This window comes from Ictalurus furcatus, unplaced genomic scaffold (genome assembly GCF_023375685.1).
Source record: "Ictalurus furcatus strain D&B unplaced genomic scaffold, Billie_1.0 scf3, whole genome shotgun sequence".
In the NCBI taxonomy this organism is placed as follows: Eukaryota; Metazoa; Chordata; class Actinopteri; order Siluriformes; family Ictaluridae; genus Ictalurus; species Ictalurus furcatus.
The window spans coordinates 28,675-42,188 of NW_026521052.1; positions in this window are offsets into that span (position 1 = coordinate 28,675).

Sequence of the window (13,514 nt, forward strand, 5' to 3'; positions counted from 1 at the left end):
AGTTAATGCGAGATTTTACTGGGAGCCAATGCAGTATTGATAATATTGGTGTGATATGGTTGTACCTTCTAGTTCTAGTTAGGACTCTAGCAGCTGCATTCTGGACTAACTGGAGCTTATTTATATTCCTACTGGAACATCCAGACAGTAAGGCATTACAGTAATCTAATCTAGAGGTGACGAATGCATGAACTAGTATTTCCGCATCATGTAGTGACAATATGTTTCTTATTTTAGAAATATTTCTGAGATGAAAGAAGGCTATCCTAGTAATATTATCTACATGAGCATCAAATGATAGGCTGGAGTCAATAATCACTCCAAGGTCTTTAACTGCTGCACATGATGAAACAGAAAGACCATCCAGAGTAACCATGTGATCAGAAAGATTACTTCTAGCTACACGTGGGCCTAATAAAAGTATTTCTGTTTTATCAGAATTAAGTAGAAGAAAGTTAGTTAACATCCAATGTCTAATGTCCTTTACACAATCCTCAGCTTTACTAAGCTTCTGTCTGTCCTCTGGCTTCGCTGAAACATACAGCTGTCTATCATCAGCATAACAGTGGAAGCTAATTCCATGTTTACGAATAATTTGACCTAGGGGTAGCATATATAAAGTAAAGAGCAGTGGGCCTAAAACAGAACCCTGTGGAACTCCAAAAGTAACCTCAGTACGCATGGAGAATTCACCATTTACATCTACGAACTGATAACGATCGGTCAGATAAGACCTGAGCCAGGAGAGGACTGTTCCCTTAATACCAACAACATTTTCTAATCTATCAAGGAGAATAGTGTGATCTATAGTATCAAAAGCTGCACTAAGGTCGAGTAACACAAGCAGAGAGACACAACCCTGATCGTAGGTCAGTAGAAGGTCATTTACTACTTTAACTAATGCTGTCTCTGTGCTATGATGAGGTCTAAACCCTGACTGATACATTTCATGAATGTTATTCCTATCTAAGTACGAGCATAACTGCTTTGCTACAACCTTTTCTAAAATCTTAGAGATGAAGGGGAGATTTGATATTGGTCTATAGCTGGACAATTGAGACGGGTCAAGATCAGGTTTTTTAATCAAGGGTTTAATAACTGCTAATTTAAGTGATTTAGGTACATAGCCAGTGCTTAGGGAAGAATTGATTATATTTAGAAGTGGTTCAATTACTCCTGGACAAATCTGTTTAAACAAACATGTAGGTACGGGATCTAGTATGCAAGTTGATGAATTGGCTGAAGAGATTAATGTAGCTAGTTCGGTCTCTCTAAGCGAAGCAAAATACTCTAAACATTGATCTGATATTGCTACATTGTCATGTAATGGGTTTGTTACAGTACTGTCCGGTTTTAATTTAATGGCCTGTATTTCACGTCTAATATTTTCAACCTTATCAATGAAAAATTTCATGAAATCTTCACTGCTATGTAATGATTGAGTGTTTCTCTCTGTAGTGGTTTTATTCCTAGTTAATTTTGCTACTGTGTTGAAAAGGAATCTAGAATTGTTTTTGTTGTCTCCTATTAAGGCGGAGAAATAGATTTTTCTAGCATCGCCAAGAGATTTCCTATATTTCAGTAGGCTCTCCTTCCATGCTGTTTGAAATATCAACTTAACCCTCTGTGCTCCAGGGGGCGCTGTATCATGGCTGACCCTGTGCTCTGGCCCCAGCTTCCTGACAGGCTGGGGTATGAGAAGAAAAGAATTTCACTGTGCTCTACTGTATATGTGACCAATAAAGACTCATTATCATTAACATTATAGCCATGCTGAGGGAGGTGCTGACTAAATTAGAGATGGTGCTGGACCAACAAACCACTGAGATTGCTTCAACTACAGGAGGTCCAGGTGCAGCCTTTGGATATTGATGAAGATTTACTGCCCCTGCAAGACCTTCCTCAACTGTGTAGTCTGGAGCAAAGGATGCAACAGAGCCCAGATTACAAGCAAAAACTGGTGAGAGTTTTTTTCTTTTTTGTTAACAACTACTTGCACAATTACACAGCGACTGAGAGCATTTCTGTTTTCTCAAGGTGACACACTCGTCCTCAAAGCACAACACTGAACACCACTTTGATATGAGGGAACACTTATGACCTACTCTTTAGTAGAGATGGAAAGCACACAGGGCAGGGTAACTGCAGGAGTAGTGAGAAGCACTGACACAGTTGACGAGGCAATACATGCTTATTAATTATTTATTTTTATACTAGTGTATATTATTTTTGTTTTTTAAATCGGTTTCAGGTAAACTGGTTGGCGCTTATTGACTGGGTGGATGTGCGTGACTGCACCTGGTGCATATTGAAGAGGGTGATTGCTAACTCCCTGGAAAAAACCTCAATTGGAGGGGAGTCAATGGAAAGACTTCACTGTCCGCTCTCCAACTCGGAGAGGTCGTGATTGGTAAGTATATCTGTTTACATACAGAATTAGCTGTCTCTCTCAGATGATATGTAAGGGGTAATCCACGGCTAGATGTGCATTAAACGATTTTAATGCATGATGTGGAGGAAAAGAACCACTCGTTCAAATCGTTTAATGCACACCTAGCCATGGATTACCCCGCTTATACCATGGTCTTTCCACAATTAATAACGGTAAAGCTGTCATTGGTTTAGAAGTGCAAACTTTGATTAGAAGTTTAAAATAAACTTTGGGAGGTCCCACTTCGGCTCTAATTGGCTATTTATGTTCCTGTGGTTTACTTTATTTAAATGGTTAGTAGTCATATGGATCCCAGCATAGCTGGGACAGGCACGCCTTTAAGATTTATTAGTTGGAATGTCAGAGGTATGGGTAATCCTGTCAAGAGATCTAAGGATTTTACACATTTGAAACGTTTAAACTTCAATATAGTATTTTTACAGGAGACGCACCTACGTATTAAAGATCATCAAAGGTTACACTGCCCTTGGGTGAGTCAAGTCTTCCACTCGAACTTTAATTCGAAAGCAAGAGGGGTCGCTATTTTAATTGACAAAAGGTCACAGTTTTCCTCCACTAATGTTGTTGCTGATGTGAACGGTAGATATATTATAGTTGCTGGTACTCTAATGCAAAGACAGGTGTTGTTGGTAAATGTATACGCTCCAAACTTTGATGATGTGGAATTTGCTAATAGATTGTTGAGCAACCTCCCCTTTTTAAATACTCACCTGTTGATTTTCGGTGGAGATTTAAACTGTGTAATTCACCAAAACTTGGATCGGTCTAATCCCCGTACTCTGAATCAATCTGCAATGTCTAAAACATTTTCCGATTTTATGTGTCAGAACGGTCTCGTTGATCCCTGGAGATCCCGTAACTCTGCTCTTAAAAAGTTTTCTTTCTTCTCCCAGGTGCATCATTCCTATTCGAGGGTTGATTATTTTTTTATAGACAGCACTCTTGATTCTTGTGTAGTTTCTTCTGACTATTTGGGTATTGTAATTTCTGACCATGCGCCTCTACAATTAGATATTCATCTTTCTATTTATAAACATAGCCCACCGCCTTGGAGATTTAATTCTCTTCTTTTAGCAGACAGTGAATTCTGTGAGTTCATTTCCACTTCTATTGATGACTTTCTTTTCTTCAATCAGAATGACTCCACCTCTTATTCACTGTTATGGGAGACACTTAAATCCTATATCAGAGGGCAGATTATTTCTTACTCCACTCTCTGTAATAAAAAGCGCACTGCTAGGGTTAATGAACTTACATCTGCGATCAGTAGTCTCGATCAAAGATGTGCGTTGAACCCCTCTCCAGAACTTCTTAAACAGCGTCTTGACTTACAGGCAGAATTTAATCTTATTTCGACTAAAGAGGCGGAACGCTTGTTGTTACGTACTCGTGGTTCATATTATGAACATGGCGACGAGCCGAGTCGTTTACTGGCACATCAGCTACGGCGACAGGCCACTTCCCGTCTCATACCTAGTGTTAAAAACACTCATAATATTGTCACTACAGATCCCATGGAAATTAATGCTACTTTTAAATGGTTTTACTCTTCACCTTATAAATCTGAATTTCCTGCAGACGATACTAAAGTGAATGCATTTCTTCAAAACCTTTGTAACCCTGTTATTGATTCGAATACTGCCATGCAACTGGACTCCCCACTCTCTCTTTAAGAAATTTTAATTTCAGTTAAAACTATGCAGTGTAACAAAGCTCCTGGCCCGGACGGGTTCCAGTTGAATTTTTTAAAATGTTTATTGGAAAATTAGCTCCATTGCTTTTGGCTATGTTCAACGAATCCTTGGAATGTGTCTTTGCCTCCAGCTCTGACACAAGCCACGATAGCTCTGCTTCTTAAGGAGGGTAAGGATCCAACCTCCTGCGGTTCTTATAGACCGCTGTCTCTGCTTAATGCAGATGTAAAGGTGTTGGTGAAAGTAATGGCACCTCGTTTAGAGGACGTTATCCCTTTATATTATATGTGAAGAGCAGAACGGTTTTATAAAGGGACGTCAGTTGTTTTTCAATACCCATACACTCTTTAATATAACTTATTCAAAGCATTCGGCTGTGCTCCCTGAGATTGTGATTTCATTAGATGCTGAAAAAGCATTTGACAGGGTTGAGTGGGAGTATTTGTTTGCAGTCTTGAGGAAGTTCGGATTTGGGGATAAGTTTATTTCTTGGATTAGCCTCCTTTACTCAACCCCTAATGCCAGGGTTCAGACAAACGATACTTATTCTGATTATTTTACTTGGACGAGGGTCTCGTCAAGGTTGTCCTTTATCCCCTCTGCTTTTTGCTGTCGCTATCGAGCCGCTGTCTATCACATTAAGATCTTCTCCCTTGTTTAAAGGAATAGTCCGATACGGTGTAGAATACAAATTGTCGCTATGTGCTGATAATTTGTTATTGTATGTAACCGATCCTGTTGCCTCTATGCCAGCTGTCTTGGCTGTTCTGGAGTCCTTCGGTGTCGTCTCTGGTTATAAATTAAACTTGGACAAAAGCGACTGTTTTCCTGTCAATACTGCAGCATTTTCTCTCCAACAGTCAGATCTACCGTTTCGATTTAGTCAGTCAGGGCTTAAATACCTAGGTATCAACGTGACACGTTCTCTATCTAATCTTTTATCAGCTAACTTCACTCCCTTAGACGGCGCTTTAAATTTGTAGGTGCATCCTCTTTGTGTCCTTTAGTCAACAACCATCTATTTCCTCCATTGTGTTTGGACTCCACATTTTCAGTGTGGGATGACAAGGGTATTAAACAAGATAGAAATTTGTATGCCGATGGTGTGTTTGATAGCTTTGCCAATCTGGCATCCACTTATGACCTCCCTGTGACGCATTTTTTTCGGTATTTTCAAATTCGGAATTTCGTTTCTAGATGTTTTCCTGATTTCCCCTCTGCGCCTCCTGAACAGGCTTGGGAAAGCTTGTTTTCAAACAATCCACATCAGAGAGGAATGATTTCTAGGATTTATGATTTTATTCTGGCGTTAGGTAGTGAGTCAAGTAACAAAGTTAGGAATGCGTGGGAAACGGAGTTAGGAGTACAGATAAGTGAGGAGTGTTGGGAACGTGCTATAGGGAGGGTACAGTCTACCACTTCCTGTGCTCGTCTTGGACTTATACAGTTCAAAGTTTTACACAGAGTCCATCTGTCCAAGTCGAGACTTTCTGTGATGTATCCGGACGTAGAGGACAAGTGTGATAAATGCCATGGCTCTCCCTGTCATCTTGGCCATATGTTTTTCTTCTGCCCTGATCTCCATGGTTTTTGGACTGGTTTCTTTACCATCATGTCCACTATTCTCAGGGTAGATTTAAAACCTTGTCCATTGATTGCTGTATTTGGGATTCCTGATGCCTCAGTTCCATTGAGCTTGATACAAAAGGATGTTATTGCTTTCACATCCCTTATAGCAAGACGTTCCCTACTGTTGCATTGGAAGTCTGCTAAATACCCATCTATCTCCCAGTGGCTAAAGGACGTGATGTTTTTTCTGAAACTCGAGAAAATAAGGTATACGATGAATGGTTGTACGGACAAGTTTTTTTTATAAAGGGCATCCCTTTATTGTATACTTTATGGATTTAGACACTTCCCACTTAAATTTTTGTGCCTGTTGTTGGATTTTACAATATCTTTATAACCAGCGACAGTTATTGGGTAGCCATGATGAGCCGGGGGGGCGGGGTGTGGGTTTTCTGTATTTTTAATTTTGTTTTCCTTTGTTAGTAAAAAAAGAAGAAAAACCTGTGAATGTTTACTGCTGTGTGTTGCTCAATTTGTTTTCCTTGGGAAAGGGAGGGGAGGAGAGAAGAGAAAAGGTGATGTTCAGCTGACATGTAGACGTGTTCAGGAGAAATGTTCAATAAAAATGAAACTGGAAAAAAGAAGTAGTTTAAAATAAACTTTAATTTCCATAAGTTAGGTCGTTAGATCTGGAATTTTGTCTGAAGTAAATCAGACTCAGAGATAAAGTAGTGTGATAAGATTTAGGAATGATCACGGTGATCAAACTGGCAGGAACTACCTGTGCAATAAACAGTTATAATGCACACCTTCCAGCCAATCAGAATCCAGTATTCACACTGACCATGGTATAAGTGTAATTAATGCTTAAGATTCATAATGACCTTACGATATGTGTTGCTTTATTCCAAAGCTGCAGTTCATAGAAACCTCACGGCTAAAGCTGCAGAGATGGAGGTCGAGGGGACCATGAAGAGGTGGCTCCAGCTGGCATCAGATCGAGAGTGTGGGCGCAAGAGCAGACTTTTGATAAAGGAGGGTATTTACAGTGTTTTAACTGGTGTGTTTTTTTGCGCTATTTATTAATTTGTTAAAATGTTCATATTATAGTCTATTTTTAATTGTTTATAAAAGTCCTTGCTGTTTTTAAGTGGCTGAATTAGTGTGTGTGCGCGCGTGTGTGTGTGCGTGTTGGTAGCTGGGTGGGTATATAGTTGTGGTCGGAAGTTGACATACCCCTTGCAGGAAAAAGAGACCCTGTGTAATCTGTTTAAACGACTTTTACGCATGTTTTGCAGAGAGATCATTTTCACCTTGCTGTTTGGGTCTCTGTCCCACACTGTTACAATGCAGTATTGAGAGAGCACGAGGGAGATCGATTTTCTATCAGAAACAGTAACTATATAAAATGGACGTCAACACGCACCACTCTGTGAGGTCATTTCTCGCTCTCAACAGAGTAGTTGTGATTGTTTAGTGTTTACGACAGGGCCAAAACATTCAAGGCCATGGTGTATTTTGACTGTTCCTGTAGCATAATCTCACCAAACTGTGTGTACATGAGTCCACAGACACCGAGTCTATTCACAGTTCCATGCTGTATAGATGTTCTGCTCATCCTCACTGTACCGTAAAGGTCAGAACCTCACATCTGTAACCTTGTAGCTTTCCTTAATAAACACGACTGCAACCAAGCTTGTGTATCACTACTATTTTTAGATCTCCGCCTCTCAAAAGTATTGGCGCCCTACGCGTCCGGCTCTCAAATCTATTGGCGCCCTACGCGTCCGCCTCTCAAATCTATTGGCGCCCTACGCGTCTGGCGCTCGAATCTATTGGCGCCCTACGCGTCTGGCTCTCAAATCTATTGGCGCCCTACGCGGCCGGCTCTCAAATCTATTGGCGCCCTACGCGGCCGGCTCTCAAATCTATTGGCGCCCTACGCGGCCGGCTCTCAAATATATTGGCGCCCTTAGCGGCCGACTCTCAAATCTATCGCTGCCCTTAGCGGCCGGCTCTCAAATCTATCGGCGCCCTTAGCGTCCGGCTATCAAATCTATCGGCGCCCTTAGTGTCTGGCTCTCAAAACTATTGGCGCCCTATGCGGCGGGCTCTCAAAACTATTGGCGCCCTTAGCATCGGCCCTCAAATGTATTGGCGCCCTGCGCGGCCGGCTCTCAAAAGTATTGGCGCCCTTCACGGGCACACACTTGTCCTTCTTTTCTTTCTGTGTTGAGTCGTTCCTGTTGAAATGTATATTCTCTCTCTCTTTCTTTCTTTGTGTAGGAGTGAAAATAATATTCCGTGTGGGCTTGGTGTTGTTGACGTCCATGCTGGGTACTCGGGATAAGCTCAAGGCCTGTCCGGGTCAGTATGAGACCATGGAGGTCCTCAGAGCGATTGAGCCCAGATACATGCAGGTGGGCTTCTTAGTGCTCCAGGTAACACAACAGAAAGAAGGAGGAGGAGGAGGAGGATGATGATGGGTCTCTCACTACTGTAACATTTGCTGTCATTACTGTAACTATGCGAGTCCATGCCATGATGATCAAGCATGTTTTATCCATCATCACCTTCTAATTTCTACAAAATTAGCGTTCATAAATATTTATCATCGTCTTTTACATGACGTTGTAATGAAGCCCATTCTAACACATTAAGTACAGCAGAATGACATTCTATTCCAGTTCGTTTTTTTGACTGTTGATTTTTGCTGTAGGTTCTGGAGTTGCAGGTATCGGCACAGGACGTGGAACGTGAGCAACGCACACAGCTGAAGCGCTGGAAGAAGAAGCGCGGTGAGCCCGGCCCCAAACTCCCTCAGAGAATGCACAGTGCTCGCGCCATCATGGCCACCGAGCCTCATACACACCAAGACCTCTGCCAGAAACCCACCATTATGGTCCAGTACCCATCGATCCCTGAGGAAAAGTCCGAGCCGAACCTCAGGAAGAAGAGAGGGAGCCTGAAGAAAAACCAAGCCCTCATTCCTAACCCCTACGCTCTACCTGGCGAGTCTAAACCTAGTCAGATATTGGACATACAGCTTTTGAACCAGGAAAATCGAAATCTTGTACTTCCAAATCCACCATCACATCCACCACGGCTCCCTACAATGCAGGAAAATCAGGTCAAAGAGACGAGCACTTCTACAGAGCGACTCGTGCGTCGTCCTCGAATTCCTCCATCGATAAGAAACCGGCGGAATCTATCCCTCTGCAACATCTATCCCTCCTAACTGCTCCTGTACACGAATCACCTTCAGCGTGGCGTCCTCACCTGCTGAAATGTCCTCCTGTCCAATCCAGAGAACCTGACCATGATGAGCTCCCTAATAATACAGAAAACTCAGCCACCGTTTTGGATCCATCTACAGACTCAAGCCCTCTGCTTACGCACAACGCACCTGCCACCCACGACTCGCCTGCTGCTCCCGAGTACAAAAACAACACGCTGCGCAACTCCAGACCGAGCATTAACAGCTCAGAGGACACGTACCTGTAACTCGCTCACTGTCGCCACCTGGTGGCTAGGAGGAACAGGAAGCGGAGAAATATTTACATTATTTTTACATTCAGAAGCTAATTTGAGTTAGAGCAGGGGTTTGGTTTTTGCATAACCCATGTTGGTTCTTAACCTGTGACAATTTACGCATTTAATCACTCTTAAACAAATGATTTGTCTTCAGATCAAATTTACACAATTCACCCCAGAGGCAATTCACCCGAGAGGCAAATTTGCAAACTTGTATTTCATTTTTCCTACAGGAAGAAACTCCGAGAGGTCAATTAAGGGTCAGTGGAGAGTCAGAGAAAATCCCAGAAAAATACTGTATCCTCAGCACCTCACACGCTGCCATCTTAGTGTCACTGTGGTGCTGAGAATGCTCCACCCCCCTAATGAACCCTAATGGTCTAATCAGTTTTCCTTTCCATTAATGGATGGTGTAGAGAACGGCTAACGAACTGTGTCTAGCATCAGACGAGTGACAGTCACTAGTGTACTTCAGTAACGTAGATTTACACTCTGGCTCGCCTTATGGGACCAAACAAAATACATTACTGGAACTTTGACATGCGTGTCCCTAAATCTGATGGGAAGTGGAGAGTCACGCTACTGTAGGACCAACTCTTAACTCTCAAATCCAGAGCAGAATGTGAGGTTCTGAGGTTTTTACATCTGAGGCTGCTCATCTGAGGCTCTACCTCTGAAAGCTCTGCATCTATGGCTCTACCTCTGAGGTTCTATGTCCGAGTCTCTGCATCTGAGGCTGTATATCCGAAGCTGTACATCTGTGGCTGTACATCTGAGGATCTCCCTCTGAGGCTGTTTGTCTAGGACTGTACATCTGTGGCTCTGCGTCTGAGGATCTGCGTGTGTGGCTGTGCACGTCTGAGGTGTGGGGGCGGTCCGTCTGAGGCTCTGAGTTCAAGGCTTTACATTTGAGGCCCTTCCTTTGAGTCTGCTGTCTGTGTTTCTGTTACTCTCTCATTTGGCTCATGTGAGGTCATTTTAACCATTTTATGTTTGTACATTAATGGGATTGGTTAGAACTGCACAGTGGGCGTGTGCGAATATTCAGTTTTCATATCGCTAATGTATATGGTACATTATATCGAACAGCGCAAAACTTTTAAAAATCTATTTAGTAGGATTGACATGTGACATTGTGGACTTTTTCCTTAACTTTACAAATGGGACAATTACTTAGAAGCTCAGCTTGAAAAACAAATTAAAAAATGCTGCCTAGGTAATAGGCGATTATAATAATATCTTCTCGTTATTTGAATGAATTTAGCCAATTTTAAGTCGGTATGGAGTCGTTATGGAGCAACTAAAACTAGGCACAACTGTGAATTTCATAATAAGTGATGTTTCTTTCATAATTTTGAGCCAGTCAGATCGTGGTTTTGTTTTTAAATTAATTGACTATACACTATGTTTTTATTTGAGCTATTTTATACCAGTGGATTTTTTTTACGTGTCTGGATTTTGTTTAATTTCATTTTGGAAGTGCCAAAAGTCTTAAATCATAGTTTAATAATCAGATATGTGAACATGGCACTAATGCTAGACCAAGTATTGCTACATTCAGTTCATTGCAACTTATTTTTATTCCAAGTTAGGTAATAATTTTATCACACACACACGTGATATCTTTTTGCCGTAATCTTCCACCGCTGCTGTGGAGACCGCCTCTTTCTGAACTGAAAGCAGGAGTATTGATTTTTAATTTTTTTTATTGTGCGTGTTAAACAGTGTGATACGTTGAGGAATTGATTATTGGCACACGTCTACTGAATAGCAAGGATCGTTAAGTCTTTAACGTGTTATAGTTTACACCGGAGTAACTGCAAACAATCTGAGAAAGGGAGAAACCCGTGAGCTACTAGAGGGCACACTTTCCAAAAATGTACACACACTCCACAAAAACTCTGCAGTGCCTGAGGAGTGTTTACTCGCTCCAGTCTTCAGAAGGGAAACTACCTACAGATTCACTTTTGAAAGACTTTCACAGGCATCACAAACATTTGTGTATATTACACTCGTATTAATTTGGCAGATTTTTTTCTTCTTAATCCGAAGCAACCACCACTTCTTTGTGTTTGTATTTCACAAATTTCCTTACCACATCTTACAAGAGCTGCACGACAATCACAACAATCCTATGCAATAGGCACAGCCTTTTCATTAACATAATCTCAATGAAATATCTACTGTCTGTATACTTTACACGCAAACAAAACAACTCAAGCTGAGAACTTTATTGCTGATTCACTTTATACCACACCGCCTTCAAATTCTCCAGAACATGCTCTAATACTTTATCGTTTCTATAGCAACAACCTACACAGGGAATTGTATGTTATTATATTGTATAAATGTAATTGTAGTCCATCATACTCTACCATGCTATTTATAATAACATACTTTTGTTTAATTATTATTTAATCTTTTTTTAAGATTAAGGGGGGGGGGGGGGCACTTCCATCAATCATCATTGCAACACCTGATCCCTAGGTGGCGGTAATGTACAATTCAGCACAGAAGAAGAGGAGGAGGCGCTGGGCGAGAAAAAGCAAGGAAGAAGAGTGTTAATGGTGTTTACTGCTCATCTGGAGAGTCACCGCCATCTTTCTGCAGGGGGTTAGAAGGTACTGCTCAATGGTTTTATTTATCTGTTTGTTTGAACTTTACACTTTAATATCAGTTCAAATCTATGTGTATGTTTGGCTTTTCCTCTAAAAACGAGTGTTTGGAGAGTTAGCATTTCTCATTTCTGCTCTCCAAACAAAAAACATCCAAACAAAAAAAACGATTATATTTAAATAATAATAATTATAAAAACAACAACGTTTATTATATTTAAATCTGTAATTAGTAGTTATTTGTTTTAAAAGAGAGATTATTTTCTGTGGGAGATTGTGTAAAATGTACATATAGAGCAGAAGGGCTTGCATGTGCCTTTACTAAATTCAATAACTTGACTTTTGATAGGTCACTTATGCACATACTTGCTCATTAAAATGGCGGGTGCTTGCGTCTTCTTGTTCAGCTTCTTCGTCTGTAAGACAGTGTTGTACTTGAGCGCCATCAAGTGGTTCTTTTATGTAACTTCACCGGCTCCGTGCACGTGAACAAAAGTGCGAATCTCATTGGGCGGCCAGTTTTTGCTGCTTTTCCGCCACGTGTTTTATGCCCGAGTGTGAAAACTCATTGACAGCGACAGGGGGCGTTAAACAGACCGTTTTGAACCGTCCCCGTGTGAACAGGGCTTTAGGTGTTCATTGTGTGCATTGTAGTGCGTTGTTCCTGTCGTGGAAATTAGACAACACTCACAGACTCGTCCTCTGAAGGTAAAAAGGTTTATTACAGAAAGATGGTTAATACAGGATAGAATAAAGCAGGACAGAATAATGAGAGCGCTCTGAAGTCCTTGTACTAAACCACTACTATATATATGAAACTCGGAGCATGACATCATTCTGTGTACCGATAAGAAGCAGTTTGAGGCAGTTCAAACAGGCTTTGTTTTAGGATCTTAGGTGATGTTTAGACGAACCTTGAACAGAAGAACATGTTTGTGTCTCTGTAAGCAGATAAACCTTCTGTACTGATCTCAGTGACATCACATGGCCTTCTGAGTCGTTATCCTCACATGAGAATGAAACAGAACAAGAATAAAACTATTTCAAAGTAAAAATGAATAATTTCCCTCACAGTGTAATGAATAGAATCTGCTGTTTGTTAATAACTGGAATCTGTTCTGGGAGCGTCCTAGGTTGTTTCGTCCTGATGGCCTGCACTCCAGCAGCCTCGGAGCGGAACTGCTGTCTGACAACATCTCCAAGACACCAAGTGACTGCCTACCGTAAGCACATCTTCCGACAATAACAATGTTCATCATAAGCAATGTTCAATTAATAGTCCAACACCTGTAGTACATTCTATAGAGACTGTGTCTGTTCCCCGAGCAATACAAATACATAGACAATTTCAGAATGTTTGTTTTAGTAACCTAATTAACCTAAAATTAGATCATACTGAATGCACATCCAGCACCTTTAATCTGAAGCTAGGACTATTAAACATTAGATCTCTTGCGTCTAAGGCTCTTATTGTTAACGACATCATTACTGATCAGGAATGTAATTTAATGTGTTTAATGGAAACTTGGATTAAACCAAACGAGTACATAGCATTAAATGAAGCCAGTCTGAGAACAGCGGTTGTGTCCATCTTAGATTCAGTAGAGGTCAATCAGAACGTAATCTGACCTGCTCATAATGGTGGTCACA